Genomic DNA, 6,564 nt, shown 5'->3' on the forward strand with positions numbered 1-6,564 from the left:
GTAGGGCCTGCTCCAGCCCCTCTGCCTTGTCCTGCCTCCCACTGCAACTGGCTTCCTGCAGGGTCTTGAGCAAGAAAGCATTCCAACGTCTGTGAGGAGTTCAGGTTTCACCAGCAACACAAGCCTGGCTTTTTCTAAATATAGGAACTTGGTTTTGCAATCTTACTGATCTCTGAGCGTGGCTTTATGTAAGGGGCAGTCAACAGGCATAATGGCTTTAGGTTTAAACTGCTTTTACAGCCTACCCAGATCCATGTGGCAGGAGGTATGAGAATCTCTTGGCTCATCTGCCAAGGCGTGGTGGCACACCTATCTGCTGGCAGCTGCAGGCTGGATTGCTGTTGGCAGCAATAGCAGTCGAAAACAAAAGGTTTTATCTCCTTGATCTTACACCACATGCTCTCTCTGCTTCTGGCCATCTTTCCAATCTCACCTTCTACTTCATTTAAAGTGCTCCAGGGACTCTGCTGGCCTGGCTTCCAGCATCCCCAAAACAGGTAGCTGAAAGGCTGCCTGAAGATCTGCACTGATAAACAGGAGACATGAATGGAGGGAGACTATGAAAGGAAACTGCAGCAGGGTTTCCACCGCGTGGTGGTTGCTCTTGGTTCAGCTCACTTGCACTAGTGTTGGTATCACAAGGATAAACCAGTTGCTGCAGCTTGGCCCTTTACTGACTGGGATCTCTTAGAGGGTGAGGCAGTGTCCTGGGTTGGTGTGGGTAGAGCTGAGAGCTCCCAAAAGACAAATGCTCTGATATAGAAAACGAACAAACATTCAGCAGAAACTGGGGTCAGTCCCCTGAGTGTGGCTGGAGTAGTAGCGTGTCAAAAGAGCCTCATTCTGCTCACTGAAGCTATTTTGTGGGCCTGATTTTTATCTTATGCAGGGATGGAGTAACCACACTGATGTCACTGGACTGACACCAGTATAAAACTGGTGTGTGTGTGACTGGTGAAATAGGTCAGATTTCTGTGTGCGGAGGTGCAGCTGCTGAGCGCAGTGATAAAGAGATTTTGCAGCTATTTCCTCCTGCGGCCCTGCAGGGCTCCCCAGCTCCGTGAGCCGCCCGCTGCCCTAGAACTGGGCTGTGGGGTTTCCTACAGCACCTCTGTCTGCCCAGGCAAGCAGTTTCCACAGGTCTGTGACAGAAAAATGCTAATTTTGTTGATGTTCCACACTTCCTGTTGCTAAAATCAAGATGTAGCACTATGTGCCTGCTCCTGTAGAGCTCACATCAAAACTGCCCAGTTTGTTGAATGGAAGAAAGTAGCTGAGGAGTCAATGTGGTAGTAATTTTGACCACTGATCAGCCGCTTGATTTCACACCCTATTTTTTATACTTCAGTGCAGGGCATTATTATTACTACAATCCCATGTGGGTACTTGACTTTTTATAAAAGCTTTCCACTGGAGACGTGGAATGAAGTGTTGTCCTCAGAGCTGCATTAATGTCTGAGGCTGGGCTGGCTCTGCCGTGGTGCAGAGGGTAATGGTACCCTGGGATTTCTGCAAGCTGCTAATAAACAACCCATGTCTCTCCTTTGGATGAGTCCCTTTCACAGAGCCGTGTCAATGAAATCCGCCCCACACCCATCACACCTAATCCCTTCTTGGAAGTAAATATTGAAAGAGGAAAAAAAAAAAAAGAAAACACATGAAATGAGGGAGAAAGGAAAGCAATGCCCAGGGAGCTTGGCTGAGCTTCACATCCCCCACGCAGGGAACAGGGCAGCTGACTTCTAGCCTTCCAGGTGATGTAATGTGAATTAAAGTTCGTTCGGCGCTGCACACACCTCTGCCTCTTGGCATGGAGCAGGTGAGGGCCAGCTGGCAGCTCTGGAAGCCACCAGCAAGCAGGACAGCCTGGTGTGTGTGTAGGAGATGGCTTTGTGCTTCCCTTGCCCCTGCTGCTGCTGGGGTACGCTCTGCTTCTGGAACCAAAGCTTTCCAGCTTGCCCACGGGCTACATGGAAATAAGAGGAGGTGGAAGCAAGAAGCAACTTGCTTGTCACACAGGAAAGCAGCTTGAAGTTTGTTGCTACTAAGCTGCATGTTACAGCTTTGTAATGAGCGGCCTGAACACTAGCCGTGGTTAAAAATCGACTTTATCCCCTCAGAAGAGAATGGCTGTTTGCCAGCCTAAGGCCCTGACCAAATGCACTGCCAGCAGTCAGGTTTTCCCCTATTCATTGCAATAGGTCAGCACAGTGTTGCTCCATACCTGCCTGATGTTTTGCTGTGATTCTTCACCCTCATGAGGTGCCGTGTTTCTCCCCTGGTCTCGTTTTGCTGCCGACGTGGGTGCCTATGGGACTGTTTGTTGACAGACGTGGTGACCACTTTTACTACACGTGTAGTGTGGGGTTTTTGTTCCTTTTTTCTCCAACACTTTTCTGGGTAATATTTTCCACCTTTGGTCTCAACCCACATTCCTTTTCTCAGAAAACAGTCACCTCAGTGATATTTCCGCATGTGTGTAAACACACACGTTAAAATAGCCTGCTTCATGTAGATACCATTAGAAAACTCCATTACCACGATATTAGTTTAGCTAAACCCAGGAGCGGTCTGAAACAAGTCGCAACCACGCAGCGCACATGCTGCTCATGCAGAGCTTGCTGTTTCTACCCAGCCCTTGCTGGCAGGTCCCTGTGGCTGGAGGGGAACCCAGGGGACAGGTGAGGTGGCTGCTCCTCATAGCCCATCCCCAGGAGGGGAGCACTGGGCTGGCCTTCCCCTCCAGCTGCAGGGTTGCTGCCTGCCAGCTGAGAGGATGCTGGGGCAGTGACCAACCCTAGGGCAGCCTTAGGACAGAGATAGCACTGACCTGTTCTCACAGCCACTGTGGACGCATTTACATATAAAAGCCAAACCTGAGAGATAAATAACTGATAAACCTGCCCGTTTTTCAGGGGCTGGAAAGTCTGACTGCCTTCCTTATTACAAACACAGGTTTAAATAGTATTCACCTCAGGGGTGTGGATGACTTTATCTTGGTTGGGAATCCATGGAAACGACTGTTAACCCCTAGCATTGTAATACGTTGCCCAATGCATCTATATAAACACAAAGAATATTTATAGTGTGATGATCCCTTGGGTTCATTAAATACCATAACAAGGACTTTTGGAAAGCAGCCAGGTATCCTGCTCTTCCAAGCTATATTAAGAAAGGCCAAGCTGTTACGAGAAAAGATTGAATATATATTTTTTTAAACTAGCCTTGAATTATTTAGCACGTTCTCGGAGGGATTGTTGTCTCACGTCCCTTCTCAGCATCTGAGGTCCAGGGGTCTGGGACGCCACAACCAGCCTGTGGGGTCAACCCTGTTCTGCTTCCCTTGGGAAGCTGCAGCCCTGGAGCGCTTCACTTCCCCCCTCACAGGCACCAGCACGCTGCACTGCACAAGCACAGGTCTGCTCCAAGAAATGGTCCTATACAAACACATATGGTGAGGTCTCGCAGTCTTAAAGAGAGAGAAAGCAGCAGCAGCCCACACAAATTTAATTGGTAGAGGTTAACTCTGGAAAGCAGTACACCCGAATTAAAAAAGGCAGGTTTTATGAAGCTACGTAAGGCCATGTATGGCTTTAGCATGTTAGCAAAGTTAGGGCTGAGACAGTGTTCAGCAACAGAAAGAATTCACTTCTGGTGCTTGAGAAAGAAAAGGTTCTGCAGTTCATTATGTGGCTTGTCTGTGTCAGTGCTGCAGGGCTGAAAGAAATAAAAAGCAATAAAATCCGACTTTGTCTCTAATACCAGCAGATCCGTGGCTAATATGCAAAGGCGCATGTTCTGTTTTGTAAGACAGTACTGTTTTTCCATAGCCTTTTTTTTTTTTTTTTTTTTCACAGAAAGCCCACGCTTTCAGAGTAAGGCTGATACAGTTTCCTTTTCAGGGGCAGTCGACTTCAGAAAAACAGAGCTGCCGTTTCCAGCAATTCCCGAGTGCTTGGGGTGCATCTCACTGTCAGCAGAGGTGCAGGCAGCCCCTGCCAGCTGCCACGTCCCAGGGCACAGGGTTCAGTCAGGCTAATGGTGCAGCAGCCCAGCAGGCCCCGTCCTGCTTCCTGTGCCACAGCCTTGCATCAGGTTTGCAAACCTCTCCAGTTTATCCCAGCTTTTTGCATTAGAGAAAGGGGTCAGTGAGTTACAGGAAGCTGTGCCTGTGTTGTATCTGGTGCTCCTGCAGGATTTCAACAGTTTCACTTCCAGTTCAGCCCAAAGCTGAAGTGTCAAAGCAGCAAGAACACAGTTATATATGTTCATACATATATATATATAAGAGAGAAGTTTTACATGTATTTCGTAATTCTTAAAGATTTTCCAGCAGTGGCTGAGGATGACTAACAACAGTCAGGGTATGAGGGTGATTTGGTGTGAAGGGACCCTGCACAAAGCAGTCCTTCAGCAGGCAGGGGCCAGATGCAGTGGGGTGCTGGGATCAGAGCATGCCAGAGGGCTGCCTGTGTTTCCTACAGCCCTGCCATGATGGCAGACACAGGCTCAGGTGCTATCAGAGGGGCAGCAGCAGCTGATGGTTGAGTGCTGTGTGTGAGGTGGCCTGGGGCAGGAGCATCTCTCAAGACCACCTGCAGACCCACACCCAGTGCTCACCTCCTGCAGTGGGATGCAGCTGAGTGGGACGTAGGGGCCTGATTCTACTTTCACCAGTGTTTTTCTGCATCAGCCTTCTGCAAAGGCTGCTGTCAGCCACACAATCCCCAGAGGTACATAGTCTTATTGAGGAAAGATTGGTCGGACTGTTGACACGTTATGGGGGAGGGAAATCTTTTAGCCAAACTTCTTCATCCACCTCTAGTGCCTTCTCTGCTGCAAAGAAAGGGCTGCTCTCATTCTCTTCTTTCATTGCAGTTAATTAGTGAGTCCAAGCCAGCACTCCTCAGAGCTGGTGGCTCTCTTAATCTCCCGGTTGCTAGGGCATGCTGACATGCTTCACTGGTACTGGTTCCAGCATGGTGTGGGGGATTGTGGAAAGAAAGAGTAAAGGGCTGATCAAACAGAGGCCAATTAAAAAAAAAAAAAAAAAAAGCAGCTCTTTTAGATGGGGATAGGAAATTCATAATGGGGGAAAGTAGAGGGTGAATGATAAGGTCTAAAGGATCTCATTAAATTGAGGCCAGCTGAGCAGATTTACCTTATTTCACTCTCTCTGCCACTCCCATGATAGAGAACTTTTATCAAAGTGTTGGGTCAGGATGACTTCCTCATAAAACACTGGGTAGAAATAAAAGTCTAATTGTTTTCCTGAGAGTTTTTGTAAATCCACCCTTTAAATGCTTGGGAAGCAAGCTGGAGCCTCAGTGAAGTGTGCTGCTTGGTTGAATATATGCTGCAGGTGAGAGTCCCATGGATCATTACCATTTCCTCATCATCTTATCTGGATTCCCAGGAAACAGAAGTTAAATAGGACACATGAAGCTCTAGGAAGACAGAAGTAAACCCTGAGTGTAAATGTGAGCTTTGTCTATATTCAAGCAAGGTGCTCTGGGAAAGTCTCATATAGGTGTTGTTGTTTGGCTTTTTTTAGGACCTCTGGTAAGTGGCTGCTATTTGTTGCCTCAGAAGAGCAAGGATTCCACCACAGCGTGTCTCAGTGAGCAAATGGGTATCTTGAAGAGCTGGAGACTTCAGGCAGCTGCAAGTTGACAGGTAAGCTTCTTAGAAGGTCCGTGCTTAACAGAAGAAATGAGGGTAGGGCTTAATCCTTTGCTGGCAACCATCACAATGTCAGAATGTGGTAATTGGCAGTGAATTCTTTTTCTTTAATCCAAAAATCAGCCAGATAATGTATCAGAACTATGTTTTGAGAGTCTACCTGAGTGATGGGTTGCAAAACAGAAGCAAGCACCTGTCCTACGCATCCATTTGCTGATAAAGCCAAGGGATGAGCACTTGCATTGCTGTGATGATTCTCCTCTTGGGGTTCTGGAAAGATGTGGATGACTGTGGTCTTGCTGGCTGGCACAGCTCTGGGTGCCAGGAAGAGTGTAGCAGTGGCAAATGGCACGTTTTCTCTGCTCAAATGTCAGTTTTAGCTGGAAAATCTCTGTAGTCTTTCTGGTTTCACTTGTTTTATACCTCTAAAGGCAGAGTTGTTGTTTGTTTGTTTACTTTTCAAGCCACATCTCTTCTTTTACTGGAGAGCGCTCCATTATTGTAAGTGATTACATTAACCTCTCTTGCCTGGAGGTCCTTCTCCCCACCTTAATACCTCCCTTTGGCCAAGAATTCCTGTCTTGCAGTGCAGGTGAGGGGCATGGACTTCTCACTTGTATTGGAAGGGAGGAGGTTAACTGTTTCCAAAGATCAGGTCAACCTTTAAATGTGCAAATACTATTTTTATTAATCTCTCCTCCTTCCAGTAGTTTTCCCTCCCATCTGGCTATAGGAGTACACAGGCACCACTACTCTATGGAGAATGCCAGATTTTCCACATGGTAGCTCAGCCTGAGTACAGTTTTAGTTTTAATCTTTTTCAGGTATCAAGCCATCCTTCTTCAGGCTATTGTAAGAAAATCTCTTTTTGCTGAGGGATTT

The 6,564-nt window shown here is 47.4% G+C and overlaps 1 long non-coding RNA gene across 2 annotated transcripts in view; it reads left to right on the forward strand.

Moving 5' to 3' along the window:
* The first annotated feature begins 5,130 nt into the window (after window positions 1–5,130).
* Window positions 5,131–6,564, forward strand: part of LOC107314957 (uncharacterized) — a 60,461-nt gene continuing 59,027 nt past the window's right edge. For both annotated transcript variants that reach the window (XR_014946644.1, XR_004307326.2), the window contains exons 1-2: window positions 5,131–5,362; window positions 5,555–5,676. This is a non-coding gene — a long non-coding RNA (uncharacterized LOC107314957). The remainder of the gene's footprint in view (window positions 5,363–5,554; window positions 5,677–6,564) is intronic.

This window comes from Coturnix japonica, chromosome 5 (assembly GCF_054131305.1).
Source record: "Coturnix japonica strain WE chromosome 5, WE-NBRP24, whole genome shotgun sequence".
In the NCBI taxonomy this organism is placed as follows: Eukaryota; Metazoa; Chordata; class Aves; order Galliformes; family Phasianidae; genus Coturnix; species Coturnix japonica.